Raw genomic sequence first — 25,757 nt, forward strand, 5'->3', positions numbered from 1 at the left:
AAGCTGGGTATCATCTGCGTAACAATGAAAATTTAAGCAATGCCGTCTAATAATACTGCCTAAGGGAAGCATGTATAAAGTGAATAAAATTGGTCCTAGCACAGAACCTTGTGGAACTCCATAATTAACCTTAGTCTGTGAAGAAGATTCCCCATTTACATGAACAAATTGTAATCTATTAGACAAATATGATTCAAACCACTGCAGCGCAGTGCCTTTAATACCTATGGCATGCTCTAATCTCTGTAATAAATTTTTTTGGTCAACAGTATCAAAAGCAGCACTGAGGTCTAACAGAACAAGCACAGAGATGAGTCCACTGTCTGAGGCCATAAGAAGATCATTTGTAACCTTCACTAATGCTGTTTCTGTACTATGATGAATTCTAAAACCTGACTGAAACTCTTCAAATAGACCATTCCTCTGCAGGTGATCAGTTAGCTGTTTTACAACTACCCTTTCAAGAATTTTTGAGAGAAAAGGAAGGTTGGAGATTGGCCTATAATTAGCTAAGATAGCTGGGTCAAGTGATGGCTTTTTAAGTAATGGTTTAATTACTGCCACCTTAAAAGCCTCTGGTACATAGCCAACTAATAAAGATACATTGATCATATTTAAGATCGAAGCATTAAATAATGGTAGGGCTTCCTTGAGCAGCCTGGTAGGAATGGGGTCTAATAGACATGTTGATGGTTTGGATGAAGTAACTAATGAAAATAACTCAGACAGAACAATCTGAGAGAAAGAGTCTAACCAAATACCGGCATCACTGAAAGCAGCCAAAGATAACGATACGTCTTTGGGATGGTTGAGTCATTTTTTCTCTAATAGTTAAAATTTTATTAGCAAAGAAAGTCATGAAGTCATTACTAGTTAAAGTTAAAGGAATACTTGGCTCAATAGAGCTCTGACTCTTTGTCAGCCTGGCTACAGTGCTGAAAAAAAACCTGGGGTTGTTCTTATTTTCTTCAATTAGTGATGAGTAGTAAGATGTCCTAGCTTTACGGAGGGCTTTTTTATAGAGCAACAGACTCTTTTTCCAGGCTAAGTGAAGATCTTCTAAATTAGTGAGACGCCATTTCCTCTCCAACTTACGGGTTATCTGCTTTAAGCTGCGAGTTTGTGAGTTATACCACGGAGTCAGGCACTTCTGATTTAAAGCTCTCTTTTTCAGAGGAGCTACAACATCCAAAGTTGTCTTCAATGAGGATGTAAAACTATTGACGAGATACTCTATCTCACTTACAGAGTTTAGGTAGCTACTCTGCACTGTGTTGGTATATGGCATTAGAGAACATAAAGAAGGAATCATATCCTTAAACCTAGTTACAGCGCTTTCTGAAAGACTTCTAGTGTAATGAAACTTATTCCCCACTGCTGGGTAGTCCATCAGAGTAAATGTAAATGTTATTAAGAAATGATCAGACAGAAGGGAGTTTTCAGGGAATACTGTTAAGTCTTCAATTTCCATACCATAAGTCAGAACAAGATCTAAGATATGATTAAAGTGGTGGGTGGACTCATTTACATTTTGAGCAAAGCCAATAGAGTCTAATAATAGATTAAATGCAGTGTTGAGGCTGTTATTCTCAGCATCTGTGTGGATGTTAAAATCGCCCATTATAATTATCTTATCTGAGCTAAGCGAAAATTCACAGAGAAACTCACAGTAACGACCAGGAGGACGATAGATAACAACAAATAAAACTGGTTTTTGGGACTTCCAACTTGGATGGACAAGACTAAGAGACAAGCTTTCAAATGAATTAAAGCTCTGTCTGGGTTTTTGATTAATTAATAAGCTGGAGTGGAAGATTGCTACTAATCCTCCGCCTCGGCCCGTGCTACGAGCGTTCTGGCAGTTAGTGTGACTCGGGGGTGTTGACTCATTTAAACTAACATATTCATCCTGCTGTAACCAGGTTTCTGTAAGGCAGAATAAATCAATATGTTGATCAATTATTATATCATTTACTAACAGGGACTTAGAAGAGAGAGATCTAATGTTTAATAGACCACATTTAACTGTTTTAGTTTGTGGTGCAGTTGAAGGTGCTATATTATTTTTTCTTTTATATTATAAAAGATAATTATATTATAATATTTATTATAAATATTTATATATTTATTATATATATTTAATAAATATACATTTATTATAATTTATTATAATTATATTATAATAAAAAATCATTTCATTTAGGATGGACATTTAATCAAATTTAATTTAAAAAAATAGTTAATTTAGGGTGGGCATTTAATCAACTTTAATATAAAATTAATATAATTTAAATTATATCCATTAAATAATAATAATCCATTAAATCAACTTTAATAGAAAATTGACTTTAGGGTGGGCATTTAATCAACTTTAATAGAAAATTAATTTAATTTAGGGTGGGCATTTAACCAACTTCAATTAAAAAATAGTAATTAGGGTGGGCATTAAATCAACATTAATAAAAAAAATTATTTAGGGTGGGCATAAAATCAACTTTAATATATTATATTAATTAATATTAAATAATTTAATATATTATATTAATTTAACTTAGGGTGGGTGTTTAATCAACTCTCTTAAAAAAAAAGGGGGGGGGGGGGGTGGATACAGTACTTGGTGGAGATAAGGATGGGACTCCAGTCACCAGTTTCATGCTGGTGCTGTGTGATTCCAAACCTGACAAAACCACCCTGCAGACAAAATTTATTTTCTACAGGAAACATAGTATTAATAAGTCAACTGGCATGAGTACTGCTGTCAGCGTGCATTGGGACTGGTAGTGGCAACGCCTTAATGTTTTATTTGTACTAAGTCACACTTCACTTGTCCACCACCTGCTTTTTGCATTGCAGTCGTCTCAGATTTTTCATGTCATTGGACTTCACTGATATTAAATTAAAAACTAAAGTTATGACTTTCTGTTGAGTTGCCACTAATGATGACAATCTGATTATTCTGTCTACACGTGATGCAGGTTTGATCATTTTAGTGAAATCTGGTTCTTTCAGAGCAGATTTGAACCTGTTGCAGATGTTGTGATAAAAGTGTTTTACTTCTCATCTCTGACCGTGTTACTGCTGTGAGAACAGCTACAATAATCACATCTGATGCTTTCTGAAAAAGACAATTGTGCAGAATATTATCACATCTGCAGCCATGCAGTAAAAGCTGCTGACTCCCAGTGTGCACACACCTTAAAGTAATGTATTTTATTTTTACATACCACACCCAACACTTACTCTTATATATTTGACAGTATGAACAACACACACATCCTCCACAAAGCCAGTGGAACCCTGAAAGTAACACAAATGCACTCATATGCAAACAGCAACATTCTGGTCCAGAGAGCACACGTGTCAGATGTGAAAGTGAGATGTGTTTATGAATTGTGGCAGAGATAAGGTTTTGACTGTATACTGATTATAATTTGGTCACAAAGGTGACACGAGGTCACACTGTGCAAATGTACAACTAAGATTTTGGTCTAGAAAGCATGAAAAGTGAAATAAAAAATAACATTGATAAGTTTTTCTATATAACATGCTCAGGAAAAAAACATTCAGGCCACTTCAGCCTATAATGTGAACGTAATAATGAATGGGACTGAAATCAGATCTCTGTCCATTTAGTATGATCACAGTACACAAAACGTGACTTGTTGTGAGCAGAACAACCAGAACAGACTCACTTCCGACAGGAAACACCCTAAAAATGAAAAGTACAAGAAAATTAACAGAACTTTTTCTTTGAGCCATTAAATGATTTCCCATTAAATGATTAAATGAAGAGCAACAGTGAAACACGTCACAAACATTTCCACAGTCTGCAGGAAGCAGAGAAAGTGGACGCAAAACCTGAACAATTTATTTTAGAGATGCACCGATACCACTTTTTTCCAGACTGAGTATGAGTACCTACATTTGAGTACTCGTCAATACTGAGTACTGACACAAATACTTAATGATACCTAATGAAGAGAGAGACCTAATGTTTAATAGACCACATTTAACTGTTTTAGTCTGTGGTGCAGTTGAAGGTGCTATATTATTTTTTCTTTTTGAATTTTTATGCTTAAATAGATTTTTACTGGTTATTGGTGGTCTGGGAGCAGGCACCGTCTCTACGGGGATGGGGTAATGAGGGGATGGCAGGGGGAGAGAAGCTGCAGAGAGGTGTGTAAGACTACAACTCTGCTTCCTGGTCCCAACCCTGGATAGTCACGGTTTGGAGGATTTAAGAAAATTGGCCAGATTTCTAGAAATGAGAGCTGCTCCATCTAAAGTGGGATGGATGCCGTCTCTCCTAACAAGACCAGGTTTTCCCCAGAAGCTTTGCCAATTATCTATGAAGCCCACCTCATTTTTTGGACACCACTCAGACAGCCAGCAATTCAGGGAGAACATGCGGCTAAACATGTCACTCCCGGTCCGATTGGGGAGGGGCCCAGAGAAAACTACAGAGTCCAACATTGTTTTTGCAAAGTTACACACCGATTCAATGTTAATTTTAGTGACCTCCGATTGGCGTAACCGGGTGTCATTACTGCCGACGTGAATTACAATCTTACCAAATTTACGCTTAGCCTTAGCCAGCAGTTTCAAATTTCCTTCAATGTCGCCTGCTCTGGCCCCCGGAAGACAATTGACTTTGGTTGCTGGTGTCGCTAACTTCACATTTCTCAAAACAGAGTCGCCAATAATCAGAGTTTGATCCTCGGCGGGTGTGTCGTCAAGTGGGGAAAAACGGTTAGAAATGTGAACGGGTTGGCGGTGTACACGGGGCTTCTGTTTAGAACTACGCTTCCTCCTCACAGTCACCCAGTCGGCCTGCTTTCCCGGCTGCTCGGGATCTGCCAGAGGGAAACTAACGGCGGCTAAGCTACCTTGGTCCGCACCGACTACAGGGGCCTGGCTAGCTGTAGAATTTTCCACGGTGCGGAGCCGAGTCTCCAATTCGCCCAGCCTGGCCTCCAAAGCTACGAATAAGCTACACTTATTACAAGTACCGTTACTGCTAAAGGAGGCAGAGGAAAATACTAAACATTTCACACCCAGAGCAGAAAAGTGCAGGAGAGACAGGAGAAGCCGCCATGCTAAACCGGCTAAGAGCTAGTAGCTGCGCTAAGCTAGCGGATTCCTAAAAACACACAAAGTGAATAATGTGTAAATAATTTAGAGGTGAGTCGGCAGAGGGAGTGCTTTAGTTAAGGCACGTGAAGATTACACTGTGAAACAAATCATTATCTAGGTAACTAGATCAATCTAACTGCGCAGATTAAACAGCTAACAGATACAGCAAACCACCGCTGTGCTCCGGAACAGGAAGTGATACAATACCGCAGTGAGAGCCAACCACCAGTAGAGGCAAGCAAGAGCTGATCCGAACAGTACAACTGAAAATGCAGTTTGGGTGCAGCATTTCAAACAAGAGTGATCCGAGAACACATTTCTTTCTGACAAACGCTGCCTTGGTATAAGTGCTCGCTACATTCTGAGAACATTTCAAGGACTTGCAGCAATTTTCACAAAATTCATCCTAAATAAGTAAGAACTTGAGTTCAGACTGTAGCAACCAAGTTATGAAACTAACAGCATCTAGATTTGTTATTCCAGGACCATAACTCTACCAAAATGTGTCAATCTTATACAATATTACAATATGAGTATTATCAACCTATAACAAGTACTTGTACCACATTAAATGTGTGTGAGAAGAGTTGATTTCAGAATGCAGTCACCCACTCATGAAACTGACAGTCGAGATTTGTTAATCAAGGGCCATAAGTTTGGTAAAATGGTCCCAACTTAAACGATATGATAATATGCATATTACCAACCTATAAGAAAGACTTGTACCAGGTTTCATGAAATTCCTCCTAAAAACGTGACTTGATTTCAGAATGCTTATGCTCCATTTGGGACGGACAGACAGACAGACCCGTGGAAATTGCCACAACATAATCCCCTTTAGGCCTTCGGCGAGCGAGGGATAAAAAAAGATATGATTCGATACATACTCAACGATACCATTATCATAACACCTGATGTATCGCTCCACTGCTAATGCAATCCAATACATCCATCCATCCATCCATCCATTTTCTTCCGCTTTATCCGGAGTCGGGTCGCGGGGGCAGCAGCTCAAGCAAAGCCGCCCAGACCTCCCGATCCACACACACCTCCTCCAGCTCCTCCGGGGGAACCCCAAGGCGTTCCCAAGCCAGCCGAGAGATGTAGTCCCTCCAGCGTGTCCTGGGTCTTCCCCGGGGCCTCCTCCCAGTGGGACGTGCCCGGAACACCTCTCCAGCGAGGCGTCCAGGGGGCATCCGGAAAAGATGCCCGAGCCAACTCAACTGACTCCTTTCGGCGTGGAGGAGCAGCGGCTCAACTCCGAGCTCCTCCCGAGTGACCTCACCCTATCTCTAAGGGAGCGCCCAGCCACCCTGCGGAGGAAACTCATCTCGGCCGCTTGTACTCGCGATCTCGTTCTTTCGGTCATGAGCCAAATCTCATGACCATAGGTGAGAATCGGAACGTAGATCGATCGGTAAACCGAGAGCTTTGCCCCCCTACTCAGCTCTCTCTTCACCACGACGGTCCGATACAGCGACCGCATCACTGCAGATGCTGCACCGATCCGTCTATCGATCTCACGCTCCATCCGTCCCTCACTCGTGAACAAGACCCCAAGATACTTAAACTCCTCCGCTTGAGGCAAGGACACTCCACCGACTTGAAGAGGGCAAAGCACCTTTTTCCGGTCGAGAACCACGGCCTCGGATTTGGAGGTGCTGATTTTCATCCCGGATGCTTCACACTTGGCTGCAAACTGCCCCAGTGCACGCTGAAGGTCCTGATTTGACGAAGCCAACAGAACCACATCGTCCGCAAACAGCAAAGACGAGATTCTGTGGTTCCCAAACCAGACCCCTCTACACCCTGGCTGAGCCTAGAAATTCTGTCCATAAAAATAATGAACAGAACCGGTGACAAAGTGCAGCCCTGGCGGAGGGCAACGTGCACTGGAAACAGGTTTGACTTACGACCGGCAATGCGAACCAAGCTCCTGCTGCGGTCATACAGGGACCGGATAGCCCTTAGCAAAGGACCCCGGACCCCGTACTCCCGAAGCACTCCCCACAGGGTGCGCCAAGGGACACGGTTGAATGCCTTCTCCAGATCCACAAAACACATGTGGACTGGTTGGGCAAACTCCCATGAACCCTCGAGCACCCGATGGAGCGTGTAGAGCTGGTCCAGTGTGCCGCGACCAGGACGAAAACCACACTGCTCCTCCTGAATCCGAGGTTCAACCATCGGTCGAATTCTCCTCTCCAGTACTCTGGAATAGACCTTACCGGGGAGGCTGAGGAGTGTGATCCCCCTATAGTTGGAACACACCCTCCGGTCCCCCTTCTTAAACAGAGGGACCACCACCCCGGTCTGCCAATCCAGAGGCCCTGTCCCCGATCGCCACGCGATGTTGCAGAGGCGTGTCAACCAAGACAGCCCCACAACATCCAGAGACTTAAGGTACTCAGAACGGATTTCATCCACCCCAGGAGCCCCGCCACCGAGGAGCTTTCTAACCACCTCGGTGACTTCGGCCCGGGTAATGGATGAGTCCACCTCCGAGTCCCCAGTCTCTGCTTCCTCTTCGGAAGACGTGACGATGGGATTGAGGAGATCCTCGAAGTACTCCTTCCACCGCCCGACCACATCCCCAGTCAGGGTCAACAGCTCCCCACCCGCACCATAAACAGTGCTGGTGGAGAACTGCTTCCGCCTCCTGAGGCGTCGGACGGTTTGCCAGAATCTCTTCGAGGCTGACCGATAGTCCTCCTCCATAGCCTCCCCGAACTCCTCCCAGACCCGAGTTTTTGCCTCTGCGACCGCACGGACTGCGGTACGCTTGGCCTGCCGGTACCTGTCAGCTGCCTCTGGGGTCCCACCTACCAACAAAGATAAGTAGGACTCCTTCTTCAGCTTGATGGCATCCCTTACTTCCGGTGTCCACCACCGGGTTCGGGGATTGCCGCCGCGACAGGCACCAGAGACCTTGCGACCACAGCTACGAGCAGCCGCATCGACAATGGAGGTGGAGAACATGGTCCACTCGGACTCCATGTCTCCAACCTCCCCCGGGATCTGGGAGAAGCAATCCAATACAATTATTTGTTTAATGTAGATATTTATGTTCTGTTTATGATAAATTAGAATAAGCTCACAGGAACATTGGTTACCTACAAATATACACTTCCTGAAAAATCAGAGCTCTTCGTCAGGTTTTTACTACTGAATCAATCAACATTTATTTATAAAGCAGTGTCCAAAGCACTTAACATTAAAAACACAAATTCACAAAAATAAAACACATACTGTAAACAATAAAATTTTAAAACAGCACATATAAACAGAACATGTCACTTCCCACGAGGTGTTAAAAGCCAGTTTAAATAAATAAGTCTTTAACTTAGATTTAAAAAGTGCTAGGTCAGGAACAGCACGTAATTCAAGAGGTTCCACAGCCTGGAGCCAGCTACCGCAAAAGCATGAGCACCCCAGCATTTGTATCTTGACCTTGGAACATCTAAGTAAAACTGGCCAGATGCCCGTAATGTCCTACTGTAGGTGCGCAAAGTTAAAATTTCAGACAAGTAGGGAGGTGGAAGGCCATAAATAGCTTTAAAAACAAACATTAAAATCTTAAAATCAATTCTAAAACAAACTGGAAGCCAGTGGAGTGAGTACAGGATGGGCGTAATATGCTCACATCTAAAAGTGTTTGTTAAAAGACGAGCAGCAGCATTCTGCACCAACTGGAGACGTGCAAGAGATGACTGAGTAATGGCAGAATAGTCTTCTTCTTCTTCTTTGTCTTTCGGCTGTTCCCGTTAGGGGTCGCCACAGCAGATCAATCGTTTCCATCTCACCCTGTCCTCTGTATCTTCCTCTGTCACACCAACCACCTGCATGTCCTCTCTCAGCACATCCATGAACCTCCCCTTTGGTCTCCCTCTTCTCCTCCTGCCTGGTGGCTCCATCCTCAGCATCCTTCTCCCTATATACCCTGGGTCCCTCCTCTGCACATGTCCAAACCATCTCAATCTCGCCTCTCTGACTTTGTCTCCAAACCGTCCCACCTGAGCTGTCCCTCTGATATGTTCATTCCTAATCTTGTCCATTCTTGTCACTCCCAAAGAGAATCTCAACATCTTCAGCTCTGCCACCTCCAGCTCTGCCTCCTGTCTTTTTGTTAGTGCCACTGTCTCTAAACCATACAACATAGCTGGTCTCACTACTGTTTTGTAAACTTTCCCCTTCACTCTTGCTGATATTCTTCGGTCACAAATCACTCCTGCCACCTTTCTCCACCCACTCTACCCTGCCTGCACTCTCTTCTTCACCTCTCTACCACACTCTCCATTACTTTGAACAGTTGACCCCAAATATTTAAACTCATCTACTTTCACCACTTCTACTCCTTGTAACTGCACTATTCCACTGGGCTCCCTCTCATTCACACACATGTACTCAGTCTTGCTTCTACTGACTTTCATTCCCCTTCTCTCCAAAGCATATCTCCACTTCTCCAGACTAGACTCAACTTGCTCTCTACTCTCACTACAGATCACAATGTCATCTGCAAACATCATAGTCCATGGGGACTCCTGTCTGATCTCATCTGTCAACCTGTCCATCACCACTGCAAACAAGAAAGGACTCAAAGCTGATCCTTTGTGTAATCCCACCTCCACCTTGAATGAGTCTGTCATTCCGACTGCGCATCTCACCGCTGTCACACTATTCTTGTACATGTTCTGCACGACCCTAACATACTTCTCTGCCACTCCAGACTTCCTCATACAATGCCACAACTCTTCTCTTGGCACCCTATCATAAGCTTTTTCTAAGTCCACAAACACACAATGTAACTCTTTCTGTCCTTCTCTGTACTTTTCCAACAGTATTCTCAGAGCAAACATTGCATCTGTAGTGCTCTTTCTCGGCATGAAACCATATTGCTGCTCACAGATCTTCACCTGTTTTTTAAGCCTAGCTTCTACTACTCTTTCCCATAACTTCATGCTGTGGCTGATCAGCTTTATGCCTCTGTAGTTACTGCAGCTCTGCACATCACCCTTGTTCTTGAAAATAGGAACCAGCACACTTTCCAACATTTTATTAAACAATCTGGTTAGAAACTCTACTGCCATCTCTCCTAGACATTTCCATGCCTCCATTGGAATGTCATCTGGACCAACTGCCTTTCCACTCTTCATCCTCTTCATAGCAGCCCTCACTTCTTCCTTGCTAATCTCTTTTACTTCCTGATTTACTCTCACCACATCATCCAGCCTTTTCTCTCGCCCATTTTCTTTATTCATCAACTCTTCAAAATATTCCCTCCACCTTCTCAGCACACACTCCTCACTTGTCAGCACATTACCATGTGCATCTTTTACCACCCTAACCTGCTGCACATCCTTTCCAGCTCTGTCCCTTTGTCTGGCCAATCGGTACAAGTCCTTTTCTCCTTCCTTACTATTCAACTTCTTGTACAGCTCGCAATATGCCTTTTCCTTTGCTTTTGCCACTTCTCTTCTTGCCTTACGCCGCATCTCCTTGTACTCCTGTCTACTTTCTTCATTTCTCCGACTTTCCCAAAACCTTTTCGCCAACCTCTTTCTCCTTATGCTTTCCTGGACCTCTTCATTCCACCACCAAGTCTCCTTGTCTTCCTTCCACTGTCCAGATGTCATACCCAGTACTGCCCTAGCTGTCTCCCTCACCACATCTGCAGTACTTTTCCAATTGTCCAAAATTGCTTCCCCTCCAACTAGTGCTTCTCTCATCTGCTCGCTAAATTTCACACAACAGTCTTCCTCCTTCAGCTTCCACCATCTGATCCTTTGTTGAGCTCTCACTCTCTTCTTCTTCTTTACCTCTAAAGTCATCCTACAAACAACCATCTTATGCTGTCTAGTGACACTCCCTCTCTCCTGCTACCACCTTACAGTCTGTGATTTCTTTTAGCTTGCATCTCCTATAAAGAATGTAGTCCACCTGTGTGCACCTTCCTCCACTCTATGTTACCCTGTGCTCCTCCCTTTTCTTAAAGTAGGTATTCACCACAGCCATTTCCATCCTTTTTGCAAAATCAACTACCATCTGTCCTTCCCCATTCCTATCCTTGATACCATATCTACCCATTACTTCCTCATCACCTCTGTTCCCTTCACCAACATGCCCATTGAAGTCTGCTCCTATCACCACTCTTTCATGCTTGGGCACACTCTCCACCACCTCATCTAATACACTCCAGAAATCTTCTTTCTCCTTCATCTCACAACCTACCTGTGGGGCATATGCACTGATGATATTCATCATCACCCCTTCAATTTCCAACTTCACACTCATCACCCTGTCAGATACTCGCTTAACCTCCAACACACTTTTAACATACTCTTCCTTTAAAATGACCCCAACACCATTTCTCTTCCTGTCCTCACCATGGTACAACAACTTGTACCCACCGCCGATGCTCCTGCTCTTACTTCCCTTCCACTTGGTCTCTTGCACACACAATATGTCTACCTTTCTCCTCTCCATCATATCAGCCAGCTCTCTCCCTTTACCAGTCATACTACCAACATTCAAAGTCCCCACTCTCATTTCCACCCTTCTAGTTTTCCTCTTCTCCCGCTGTTCGTGGCAACGTTTTCCTCCTCTTCTTCGTCGTCTTCGCCCAGCAGTAGCCCAATTTCCACCGGCACCCTGTTGGGCAATAGCACCGGTGGCGGACGTTGTTAACCCGGGCCGCGACCGATCTGGTATGGGAATTCGATTCTGAGTCTGCATAGTTGGGTTGGCTTGTTTTACGCCAGATGCCCTTCCTGACGCAACCCTCCTCATTTATCCGGGCTTGGGACCGACATTCAGAATGTACTGGCTGCACACCCCATGTGGCTAAGTTAATGGCAGAATAAAGTGCATTACAATAATCAAGTCTGGAGCTGATGAAAGCATGAATGGCCGTCTCAAGTTCACGCCCACTGAGGAAGTCGAAGCTGGAAAAAAACTTGCTTTGACAACAGAGTTTATCTGTTGATCAAACCTCAAACAGCTGTCAAATATCACTCCCAAATTCCTGACAGCTTGTTTTACATAATTAGTCAGGGCACCAAAATTTGGTGTTACCACATTTGGTTTGCCAGAGCGTTCATACACCATGATCTACTACAGTGCTGCAAAACACCGGATTAAAAATGAATAAAAAAAAAAAATCAAGCCATCAATAGGTTCATGGTACATTTACGATAGATTCTGGCGTCTTTTTGAAATCGATACAAAAATCAATATGAAAATTGATATGACTATGTATAATTTTTTTTATTTGTATTTGGTGAATTGTTACAGCCCTATACACTGCCTCAGTGGGCCCTATCTGGACAACTTAAAGTGCCTATGATCTAATGCATACAGCGCAAGTGCATTTGGGGCACATCCAACTCCACTGTGTCTCACAGAATGAACGCCTGCTCAGCCGTAGACTCGTAATGACTCAGCAGTGGGTTGAGGACTGCTAGACTAAGGTAAGCAGCTAACTGTACAATAGGTTTTCTGAAAATTACATCTCCCTACATTCACCTATGTGGGGATCCAGTCCTTGCTACAGGACGGACACTTCTGACATTTTTTGCTTGCCCTGTGCCATTACATTAATTAGCCTGTTAGCCAGTGGCGGCATTTGTGTTCTAAACCAGCAACGCGCCAATTAATTTAATTTTCATCCCAATTGAAAAGACGACCGCAACATGACTACAAAAATAAATAAATAAAAGCCTGATTTGTGAAATCCAGGAGTTCCCCTTTTAGAAGGTGAACAACGTTCATTTGGAATTTTTTTTTTTTTTTTTGCCTGTAGTTTCCAGTTCTCCCCATTTAACTGCAGGTGACACAAACTGTGCACCTCCACTTCTCTTTATACAGATGAAGGTCGGTATCAAAGCAGTGGTTCGATCCCCCGATGTGACTAAGGTTCCGCCCGTCTCCTCCGCTCACCTTCGGGCTGTGTGAGGACTTTTTTCTCCTCCACGTCTTTCTGCAACACCAGACCTCAGAGTGCGTGATGTCTTCCACAAGGGCATGGAGGCAAACAATGCAACGCACAAATACGCTGAACACAAAACCTCTGCAAGGCCTGAATATGCACACACACACACACACACACACACACACACACACACACACACACACACACACACTATTACAGATCATTATTTTCCTCTTTCCAAAAGAGAATATTATGTATATTCTGAAACACCTAGATCCAGCAGCTGACAAGAGGGTGGACGTCATGTGATCGCATGAGTCACATGACACTTTGACCAGGTTCTGTTTACACATGGTGCTTGGTTGAGGATCCGCCTCACATCCGCCCCTTTCCTCACTTTGTTTACATTCTTCTTTAATGCTATGTGGCATGTGGTTAGGCTATATGGTTTTTCTTCCATCACCTGTAACTTTATGACATCATACAGACCTGTTGGCTGATTTCAGCTGGCAGAGATAATCACATGACCATCGAGTTAACTCATTAAAATAACTAGTGTGGTAGAGCTGCTTCAATTTCACTAATGTAGTTTTAAAGAGTGTCTGTTGTGTTTTACTTATTAATTAAATAAAGGAATGTGTCAAACCTAGAAACCTGAGGAAACTGGCCATTTTAATGTTTTTTTCCCAGCAGTTAGTTAAAGTAGACCTGCATTGAAATAAATGTGGTCAGATCTCAGAAAGAAATAGCTGATATGTATTTATAAGACCCTTATGAATGCAGTAATGTAAATCTGCAAGCCCAAATTTGTAATTCAGCGGAGAAATCTTCGTTTAAAAAAGACAACTTTGCAGCTAAAATTTGGCCCTCAGCGAAAACTGTTTGTACATTCGGGACATTGCCATGACATCCGGCAGAAGACGAAGCGCTTGCGCCTTCAGTCCGATCCCGCATTGAAATTGATTTTATCTGTTAGTAATGTTACTGTTATACACGTCCTGGTTTCAACATCCAAAAGTAAGCAGCAATGAATGTGAGATACAGCTCTGCATGCTCAGATCAGCGGTGACATCAACAGCGGGCGACGTTCTTCCCCGACGCCTCGCTCTCTGCCTCCGATGCGCTTACCGAGTCTGCGGGCTCGGTAAACGCCAAAGCGGGCCACTCACATCGCCCCCGTGTCTGCTGTGCAGCTGGCACCACGTCTCTGTCTACTGAATGGAGGTGCGGCCAACTTGGCAGCAAGTCCAGAGACTACGCTGCGCCGCACGTCTCGGTAATCGGAGCCGCAGAGCTCCGTGGCCGCTGAGAGAGGTTTATATCTTTTTAATGACTTCGATTCTTTGCGGGTCCCGCCTCCGTACCCCGCGACGGTAACACCAGAGGCGAAAGACAGTAGATTTTCAATGCGACACTACTCAATCAAACGGGCGTATGATAAAGTCCCCCAAAATAATTTTCAAGCACAAATAAAAGAAATGTGTACTCACCAAACGTGCCGCAAGACAATATGAAGTTTTAAAAAAAGTAGATCCTTCCGTATAAGAAAAGAAAAAGGTGCAGATGCAAACTGACGTAAATCCACAAATTACAGTTGGTGCGCGCAATGCATGCTGGGATAGGGTCTTCTCCCTGACGTCTCGGCAGCGTCCCGGATGTGATGACAGTTTTGCGGAGGGCTAAATTTTAGCTATAAATTTGTCATTTTTAAATGAAGATTTCTCCGTTGAATGACAGATCTGGGCTTGCAGATTTACTTTACTACATTCAGAAGGATCTTATGTGTAAATACGAGGTCTGTGATTAAAAAAGCGGTCCTTTTTATTTTTTTTTTCAACAAATAAATGGATTTGATTCATATGTTTTTATGTCAGACATGCTTGAACCCTCGTGCGCATGCGTGAGTTTTGTCATGCCTGTTGGTGACGTCATTCGCCTGTGGGCAGGCTTTGAGTGAGGTGCGGACTCCTCCTCCCGTCGGAATCTCTTTGTCTGAGAAGCTGCAGGGAGACGCCGCGTGTTGCTTTATCAAATTTTTTCAGGACCGGTGAGGGATATCTGTGTGGACACTGTTCGAGAAATTCAGCTGGTTTTCGGGGAGATTGTGGAGTTTCTTTCGTTTTAAGCACAGCCCACAAAGCGGATCGGCGCGGCGCGGTCGGAGGTGGCGTCCGTCTGGCTGTTTCGAGCTAAAAACATCCTAATTTAAAGCTCTGTTCACCCAGGACGTCGTCAGAGAACAGAGAAGGTTCAGAAGAAGCCGGCATCAGGAGTTTACCGGACATTCCACTGTTAAAAGAGATTTTGTAATGAAAGAACGTGCGGACGAATTTGCCGAGGCGGATCCGTGACGACGTGGCAAATCCGTCTGCGCCGCGACATGAAAACACCTCCGTGTTGAAACCATTTGTAAAATTCAGGCGGCTTTTGATGGCTTTCAACAAATGAGTATCTGAGAAATTGTTTAACAGCTGGGCATGTTCCAACTGTCCATTTAAGGTTTCCAACGGAGGTGTTTCCTGTGGTGACTCCCCGCGGTCGGGTCCAGCCCGACATGCGAATCTGCCCGCACGTTCTTTCATTACAAAATCTCCTTTAACAGTGGAATGTCTGGATAAACTCCTGATCCCGAATTCTTCTGAAAGTTCTCTGTTATCTCACGACATCTTGGGTCCACAGAGCCTGAAATTAGGAAGTTTTCAGCTTGAAACAGCGAGACGATGCCGCCTCGCAGCGCAGATCGCTGTCAGGCACCGTGGGTCGTCCTTACGGCGACAGTAAAACTCCAAAATCTCTCATCAGCCGTTAAAATTTTCACCCAAAACCAGCTGAATTTATTGAATGGTGTCCACTCAGTTGTGCCTTACAGGTTTTGAAAAAATATTGATCAAACAAAGCAGCAGTCTCTGAGCCATTCCTAAACAATGAAAAAACGACGAGAGGGTGGGCGACTCCTCACTCAAAGACTGCCCACAGGCGAATGACGTAACCGACAAACTCTCGCATGCCCACGAGGGTTCAAGCATGCCTGATGTAATCACACGTGATTCAAATCCATATGGTTTTTGAAAAAAAAAAAATAAGGTCTGTTACTTTTCTCACAGACCTCGTATAAGTCATTTTTTGGTCCAAAGATCTGACTGCATTTACACTCAACAAAAATATAAACGCAACACTTTTGGTTTTGCTCCCATTTTGTATGAGATGAACTCAAAGATCTAAAACTTTTTCCACATACACAATATCAACCATTTCCCTCAAATATTGTTCACAAACCAGTCTAAATCTGTGATAGTGAGCACTTCTCCTTTGCTGAGATAATCCATCCCACCTCACAGGTGTGCCATATCAAGATGCTGATTAGACACCATGATTAGTGCACAGGTGTGCCTTAGACTGTCCACAATAAAAGGCCACTCTGAAAGGTGCAGTTTTGTTTTATTGGGGGGGATACCAGTCAGTATCTGGTGTGACCACAATTTGCCTCATGCAGTGCAACACATCTCCTTCGCATCATCCGTGAAGAGAACACCTCTCCAACGTGCCAAACGCCAGCGAATGTGAGCATTTGCCCACTCAAGTCGGTTACGACAACGAACTGGAGTCAGGTCGAGACCCCGATGAGGACGATGAGCATGCAGATGAGCTTCCCTGAGACGGTTTCTGACAGTTTGTGCAGAAATTCTTTGGTTATGCAAACCGATTGTTTCAGTAGCTGTCCGAGTGGCTGGTCTCAGACGATCTTGGAGGTGAACATGCTGGATGTGGAGGTCCTGGGCTGGTGTGGTTACACGTGGTCTGCGGTTGTGAGGCTGGTTGGATGTACTGCCAAATTCTCTGAAACGACTTTGGAGACGGCTTATGGTAGAGACATGAACATTCAATACACGAGCAACAGCTCTGGTTGACATTCCTGTTGTCAGCATGCCAACTGCACGCTCCCTCAAATCTTGCGACATCTGTGGCATTGTGCTGTGTGATAAAACTGCACCTTTCAGAGTGGCCTTTTATTGTGGGCAGTCTAAGGCACACCTGTGCACTAATCATGGTGTCTAATCAGCATCTTGATATGGCACACCTGTGAGGTGGGATGGATTATCTCAGCAAAGGAGAAGTGCTCACTATCACAGATTTATACTGGTTTGTGAACAATATTTGAGGGAAATGGTGATATTGTGTATGTGGAAAACGTTTTAGATCTTTGAGTTCATCTCATACAAAATGGGAGCAAAACCAAAAGTGTTGCGTTTATATTTTTGTTGAGTATATTTCAATGCAGGTCTACTTTAATCATGAATCTTGTGATTTAAAAAATCAAACATGGTCAAAGGATTTGAATATGGGCTGCCAACTGCTGGCATAGATATGCACTCAATTGAGTGCACCTCAAATTATCATGCACGTCGGCGAAGTGGCAATAGTACTGGAATGTATGACTGTGGCCAAGATAACTCAAAAACAGCTGCACAGATTAACTTCAAAATTGGTGTGAATATTGCATGGATAGATATCTGCAGGTGGTTAGATGGTGAAGTAGTTTGGTCAAAGGTCAAGGAAAACATGGTAAAAAAAAAAAAAACAAAAGTCAACAATCATACTTTTTGTATATCTCAACAACCATGAGGCCAAGATGGATGATTTTAAGCACATACTGATCAGCTAAATATTTCTTATTGATTGGTATGAATGAATATATTCCTTCCTTTGAAGGGTCATAATTTGCCTGAATTGAGGGGGGGCAAACTCAATGTTGATGTTGTGTGAATTACATCCATACAAATACTACTAAATTGGTCACATCTCATAGAACGTTAAGTGTAAGTGACATGTGGCCCCCAAATTGGGCCCCCTCATCACAACAATGTGTAAAAAATCCATTTTGTCTGCTTAATAAATGATAAATAAGATTCCTTTAAATCTTTCCCAATATGAGTCTCACTTGATTGTGTGACATCAAAAAGTCTGATATTTCAGCAAAGATGAGGACATTTAATAAACTAGAAGCACTCAGAGAGTGCAAACCTCCGCCAAGGCCATGGGGTCACTGACGCCATAACATCTACACGCCATGGAATCATTGAACCTAAAAAAGTCTAACAATGATGTTTGCTCAGTAGTAAAAAAAGTTTCATCTGCTGTGACTGGATAGCATGTATCCTTAGCGCTTGGCATCACAGTTTACTGCAACTTGCACATTTCCCAGAAGCTACAGTCATCTGAGCACTGATATTGATATTGCATGTGCTTATAGACAAAAACAAATAAGAGACAAAATTCAATTTATCACTCAACTAAACTGCAAATATATTAATTTTTTAACATTTATGAAACACTTCTCTAAACAAGGCCATAGGGTCACTGACCCTAAAGAGATTCCCTCCTTGGCAACAGTGATCTATTTCTTTTTGTCTCTTTCTCTAAAATTGTATATAATAATCATTAGATTATTAATATATAAACAAAAATAAATTTAAGATATATTACAATTTGAAAACAAATGCACCCGAACGTGATGACAGCTGCAACTGCTTAATGCTAACTTTTAACATTGAAAATCCCATAGACATGCTAACGCGCTAGCATTGGGATCCGGATCGTGATCCGGATCACCACTAAAATTTAATCACTTGTTCCTCTTGTCATTTCCAACCACTCCACAAAATTTCAACAAAAATAAATATAAGAAATATTACAATTTGAAAACAAATGCACCCGAACGTGAGGACAGCTGCAACTGCTTAATGCTAACTTTTAACATTGAAAATGCCATAGACATGCTAACGCGTTAGCATCAGGATCCAAATCGTGATCCAGATCACCACTAAAATTTAATCACTTGTTCCTCTTGTCATTTCCAACCACTCCACAAAATTTCAACAAAAATAAATATAAGAAATATTACAATATGAAAACAAATGCACCCGAACGTGATGACAGCTGCAACTGCTTAATGCTAACTTTTAACATTGAAAATGCCATAGACATGCTAACGCGTTAGCATTGGGATCCGCATCGTGATCCGGATCACCACTAAAATTTAATCACTTGTTCCTCTTGTCATTTCCAACCACTCCACAAAATTTCAACAAAAATAATATAAGAAATACTACAGTTTGAAAACAAATGCACCCGAACGTGATGACAGCTGCAACTGCTTAATGCTAACTTTTAACATTGAAAATGCCATAGACATGCTAACGCGTTAGCATCGGGATCCGGATCGTGATATGGATCACCACTAAAATTTAATCACTTGTTCCTCTTGTCATTTCCAACCACTCCACAAAATTTCAACAAAAATAAATATAAGAAATATTACAATATGAAAACAAATGCACCTGAACGTGATGACAGCTGCAACTGCTTAATGCTAACTTTTAACATTGAAAATGCCATAGACATGCTAACGCGTTAGCATCGGGATCCGCATCGTGATCCGGATCACCACTAAAATTTAATCACTTGTTCCTCTTGTCATTTCCAACCACTCCACAAAATTTCAACAAAAATAAATAGAAGAAATATTACAATTTGAAAACAAATGCACCCGAACGTGATGACAGCTGCAACTGCTTAATGCTAACTTTTTAACATTGAAAATGCCATAGACATGCTAACGCGTTAGCATCAGGATCCGGATCGTGATATGGATCACCACTAAATTTAATCACTTGTTCCTCTTGTCATTTCCAACCACTCCACAAAATTTCAACAAAAATAAATAGAAGAAATATTACAATTTGAAAACAAATGCACCCGAACGTGATGACAGCTGCAACTGCTTAATGCTAACTTTTAACATTGAAAATGCCATAGACATGCTAACGCGTTAGCATCAGGATCCGGATCGTGATATGGATCACCACTAAAATTTAATCACTTGTTCCTCTTGTCATTTCCAACCACTCCACAAAATTTCAACAAAAATAAATATAAGAAATATTACAATATGAAAACAAATGCACCCGGACGTGATGACAGCTGCAACTGCTTAATGCTAACTTTTAACATTGAAAATGCCATAGACATGCTAACGCGTTAGCATTGGGATCCGCATCCTGATCCGGATCACCACTAAAATTTAATCACTTGTTCCTCTTGTCATTTCCAACCACTCCACAAATTTCAACAAAAATAAATAGAAGAAATATTACAATTTGAAAACAAATGCACCCGAACGTGATGACAGCTGCAACTGCTTAATGCTAACTTTTAACATTGAAAATGCCATAGACATGCTAACGCGTTAGCATCAGGATCCGGATCGTGATATGGATCACCACTAAAATTTAATCACTTGTTCCTCTTGTCATTTCCAACCACTCCACAAAATTTCAACAAAAATAAATATAAGAAATATTACAATATGAAAACAAATGCACCCGGACGTGATGACAGCTGCAACTGCTTAATGCTAACTTTTAACATTGAAAATGCCATAGACATGCTAACGCGTTAGCATCGGGATCCGCATCGTGATCCGGATCACCACTAAAATTTAATCACTTGTTCCTCTTGTCATTTCCAACCACTCCACAAAATTTCAACAAAAATAAATATAAGAAATATTACAATATGAAAACAAATGCACCCGAACGTGACGACAGCTGCAACTGCTTAATGCTAACTTTTAACATTGAAATGCCATAGACATGCTAACGCGTTAGCATCGGGATCCGCATCGTGATCCGGATCACCACTAAAATTTAATCACTTGTTCCTCTTGTCATTTCCAACCACTCCACAAAATTTCAACAAAATAAATATAAGAAATATTACAATATGAAAACAAATGCACCCGAACGTGATGACAGCTGCAACTGCTTAATGCTAACTTTTAACATTGAAAATGCCATAGACATGCTAACGCATTAGCATCGGGATCTGCATCATGATCCGGATCACCACTAAAATTTAATCACTTGTTCCTCTTGTCATTTCCAACCACTCCACAAAATTTCAACAAAAATAAATATAAGAAATATTACAATATGAAAACAAATGCACCCGGACGTGATGACAGCTGCAACTGCTTAATGCTAACTTTTAACATTGAAAATGCCATAGACATGCTAACGCGTTAGCATCGGGATCTGCATCATGATCCGGATCACCACTAAAATTTAATCACTTGTTCCTCTTGTCATTTCCAACCACTCCACAAAATTTCAACAAAAATAAATATAAGAAATATTACAATATGAAAACAAATGCACCCGGACGTGATGACAGCTGCAACTGCTTAATGCTAACTTTTAACATTGAAATGCCATAGACATGCTAACGCATTAGCATCGGGATCCGCATCGTGATCCGGATCACCACTAAAATTTAATTCACTTGTTCCTCTTGTCATTTCCAACCACTCCACAAAATTTCAACAAAAATAAATATAAGAAATATTACAATATGAAAACAAATGCACCCGAACGTGACGACAGCTGCAACTGCTTAATGCTAACTTTTTAACATTGAAAATGCCATAGACATGCTAACGCGTTAGCATCGGGATCCGCATCGTGATCCGGATCACCACTAAAATTTAATCACTTGTTCCTCTTGTCATTTCCAACCACTCCACAAAATTTCAACAAAAATAAATATAAGAAATATTACAATATGAAAACAAATGCACCCGAACGTGATGACAGCTGCAACTGCTTAATGCTAACTTTTAACATTGAAAATGCCATAGACATGCTAACGCGTTAGCATCGGGATCTGCATCATGATCCGGATCACCACTAAAATTTAATCACTTGTTCCTCTTGTCATTTCCAACCACTCCACAAAATTTCAACAAAAATAAATATAAGAAATATTACAATATGAAAACAAATGCACCCGAACGTGATGACAGCTGCAACTGCTTAATGCTAACTTTTAACATTGAAAATGCCATAGACATGCTAACGCATTAGCATCGGGATCCGCATCGTGATCCGGATCACCACTAAAATTTAATCACTTGTTCCTCTTGTCATTTCCAACCACTCCACAAAATTTCAACAAAAATAAATATAAGAAATATTACAATATGAAAACAAATGCACCCGAACGTGATGACAGCTGCAACTGCTTAATGCTAACTTTTAACATTGAAAATGCCATAGACATACTAACGCATTAGCATTGGGATCCGGATCGTGATCCGGATCACCACTAAAATTTAATCACTTGTTCCTCTTGTCATTTCCAACCACTCCACAAAATTTCAACAAAAATAAATATAAGAAATATTACTATTTGAAAACAAATGCACCCGAACGTGATGACAGCTGCAACTGCTTAATGCTAACTTTTAACATTGAAAATGCCATAGACATGCTAACGTGTTAGCATCGGGATCCGGATCGTGATATGGATCACCACTAAAATTTAATCACTTGTTCCTCTTGTCATTTCCAACCACTCCACAAAATTTCAACAAAAATAAATATAAGAAATATTACAATATGAAAACAAATGCACCCGAACGTGATGACAGCTGCAACTGCTTAATGCTAACTTTTAACATTGAAAATGCCATAGACATGCTAACGCGTTAGCATCGGGATCCGCATCGTGATCCGGATCACCACTAAAATTTAATCACTTGTTCCTCTTGTCATTTCCAACCACTCCACAAAATTTCAACAAAAATAAATATAAGAAATATTACAATATGAAAACAAATGCACCCGAACGTGATGACAGCTGCAACTGCTTAATGCTAACTTTTAACACTGAAAATGCCATAGACATGCTAACACGTTAGCATCGGGATCCGCATCATGATCCGGATCACCACTAAAATTTCAACAAAAATAAATAGAAGAAATATTACAATTTGAAAACAAATGCACCCGAACGTGATGACAGCTGCAACTCCTTAATGCTAACTTTTAACATTGAAAATGCCATAGACATGCTACCGCATTAGCATCGGGAACCGCATCGTGATCCGGATCACCACTAAAATTTAATCACTTGTTCCTCTTGTCATTTCCAACCACTCCACAAAATTTCAACAAAAATAAATATAAGAAATATTACAATATGAAAACAAATGCACCCGAACGTGATGACAGCTGCAACTGCTTAATGCTAACTTTTAACATTGAAAATGCAATAGACATGCTAACGCGTTAGCATCGGGATCCGCATCGTGATCCGGATCACCACTAAAATTTAATCACTTGTTCCTCTTGTCATTTCCAACCACTCCACAAAATTTCAACAAAAATAAATATAAGAAATATTACAATATGAAAACAAATGCACCCAAACGTGATGACAGCTGCAACTCCTTAATGCTAACTTTTAACATTGAAAATGCCATAGACATGCTACCGCATTAGCATCGGGAACCGCATCGTGATCCGGATCACCACTAAAATTTAATCACTTGTTCCTCTTGTCATTTCCAACCACTCCACAAAATTTCAACAAAAATAAATATAAGAAATATTACAATATGAAAACAAATGCACCCAAACGTGATGACAGCTGCACCTGCTTAATGCTACCTTTTAACATTGAAAATGCCATAGACATGCTAACGCGTTAGCATCGGGATCCGCATCGTGATCCGGATCACCACTAAAATTTAATCACTTGTTCCTCTTGTCATTTCCAACCACTCCACAAAATTTCATCAAAATCCGTTCAAAACCTTTTGAGTTATCCTGCTGACAGACAGACAAACAAAGAAACGCGACCAAAAACATAACCTCCTTGGCGGAAATAATGACGTGTGGTCAGGGGAGACAGGTCAGTCTGTGTCTCACTTGGACGTGTCTCATCATGGAAAGAAAAAAATGTAAAATGAAAAAATAACTTAAATGGTTATATTTATCCAGTGATTTGTACTATAAAGTTATTTTCCTTTTAACTTCACCAGTTTTAGATTACTTTTTATTCAAAATTGCTTTATTTTCACATTGCTGTTCAAATACTGAACAGAGACGTGCGGTGAGGCAGCAGCCGGCTGTGCCACACCTGGGATTGTGCAATCACTGGGCTAACTGCTGGCACGCTGTGCAGTGAGACTGTCTCACTGTCTCGCTGTATGTCGCCATGAAAATGGACAAACACTTTGGTTATATGAACTTAAAATCCATAGTTTAGCTGATGTACATAATGTACAGTGTTTTTTTGTCAACAGCTGTATGTGTGTAACATGTTTTGTGTCCTGAGCGATCACAAAACAGCTGCAAAAGGCACCAAGTGAGGCACGCAGTTCTCCTGCCTCATGGTAGGGGCACTAGTGATCCCAGGGATTCTTCTTGCAGCAACTCCTCAGCTGCAGAATAAGTGACAGCAAGCTACAATTTACAGTTAGCAAGTTAAGAGCTACCATCCATCCATCCATCCATTTTCGTCCGCTTTATCCGGAGTCGGGTCGCGGGGCAGCAGCTCAAGCAAAGCCGCCCAGACCTCCCGAGCCACACACACCTCCCCCAGCTCCTCCGGGGGAACCCCAAGGCGTTCCCAAGCTAGCCGAGAGATATAGTCCCTCCAGCGTGTCCTGGGTCTTCCCCGGGGCCTTCTCCCAGTGGGACGTGCCCGGAACACCTCTCCAGCGAGGCGTCCAGGGGGTATCCGGAAAAGATGACCGAGCCACCTCAACTGACTCCTTTCGACATGGAGGAGCAGCGGCTCGACTCCAAGCTCCTCCCGAGTGACCGAGCTCCTCACCCTTTACTTTATTTCCAGAATGGAGGATTACATATCCAAAATGAAACTATTTTCTAAACTAAAGGACAGAAGAACTGCTCTTTTCAAGTGGGACACAAGTAAAATCTGGCTGTGGACGTCCAGCAAGAAACTGCCTTTTCTGCTGCCTTCTTTTTTCAACTTGTGACTGTCTGAATTCAGATGGGATATTGTGACCTGAAGAATTTTCTCCTCAAATACGAGCGGTTGACCACTCACATTCAAAGCCAGAAAGGACGACTTTCTTCCCTGGCAGTGATCTCCACTGAGACAGAGAGATTTTAAAATTAAAGGAAGATAAGGAACACTTACAGACAAGTCATCGATGCTTTTGTTCAGAAGGAGCGGCACATGTGGACTTCATTTATAAGTAAAGGCCAAGTAAAGTAAGACCTTAATAACGTTTTTTTTGTTTGTTTTGTTTTTTATTAAATGTGTTTTTTTTGTGTGCTATAGTTTGGATGTGCAAGCTGCTCTGTGAGCTTCATATGTTTGTAAATCTGATTGTGATGAAATCAGCGCCTCACCAGCCGTCAACCTCACCGCACCTCACTGCATTTAATCCAAGTGTTTTTGTCGCTTTTCTTTTCCTATTCACCAATAACAATACCCAGTCAGTCCATCAGAACCGCCCCCCCCCAAAAAAAAAACCCCTCATGAGTACTGCAGGAGCAAATAATAATAATAATAATAATGATAATAATAAAGTCAGAACAAGTCCAAAAAACACACATTGCTCTGTCTTGACCTCTGCTAAGTTCCACTTTCCAAAAAACCAAAAACACTCCTTCTCCATCTTTCCTCCTTCTGTCCGTCTGTCTGCTCTCCTTCACCTCTCCGCCTCTTTTCTTTCACAGGTGTTGCCATGGCGATAAGGGGAGCCACCCGAGGCCTGCGCACTAATTGCACTGTTGGCGGTTTCTATGGCAGCAAAGGTAAGCAAGGTGCTTGCTGGGTAATGTATCGCCACGGTGATGGACTCACCGTGGCCCTCACGAGG

Source organism: Thalassophryne amazonica, chromosome 8 (genome assembly GCF_902500255.1).
Source record: "Thalassophryne amazonica chromosome 8, fThaAma1.1, whole genome shotgun sequence".
Classification (NCBI taxonomy): domain Eukaryota; kingdom Metazoa; phylum Chordata; class Actinopteri; order Batrachoidiformes; family Batrachoididae; genus Thalassophryne; species Thalassophryne amazonica.